Raw genomic sequence first — 532 nt, 5'->3', positions numbered from 1 at the left:
TAAGTGACAAGTTAAATTCTTTACCATAAATCATATTTTTATGTAGTAGAGGAGTTACTTGAGGACAAGTAACATGTAAGTTTGGGGGATTTTGATACACCGAAAATATATGCATTTTTAGACCCATATTTTATACTTATTTTTGGTGATATTGCACCTTAATGGAAGGTATTTTGATGTTTTCTTGCAGGTTATTGATTTTTAGGACTTAAAGCAAAAAAGGAAGCAAAAAGGATGGAATTTGGAGTCATAGTGACGTTTTTGAAGAAGTACTCAACGCCGACCGCGTCAAGGGCAGCACCGACGGCGTAGAACAACAGAACAACTGAAATTTTTACTCAGCGCGATGGCACTAAAGGCGGTTCAACCCCTGTTTCTAGACGGTTCAATGTAGTTGGGTGATTTTTGAAGAGATTTTGGAGGCACCTCTTGGAGTAACCCCTGTTTCTAGACGGTTCGATGTAGTTGGGTGATTTTTGAATAGATTTTGGAGGCACCTCTTGGAGAACCGACCTTGCTCTTTATATGGGAA

The sequence above is a fragment of the Phalaenopsis equestris genome, unplaced genomic scaffold (assembly GCF_001263595.1).
Source record: "Phalaenopsis equestris unplaced genomic scaffold, ASM126359v1 Scaffold000024, whole genome shotgun sequence".
Taxonomy (NCBI): Eukaryota; Viridiplantae; Streptophyta; class Magnoliopsida; order Asparagales; family Orchidaceae; genus Phalaenopsis; species Phalaenopsis equestris.
Note: the sequence above shows the minus strand (reverse complement) of the source record.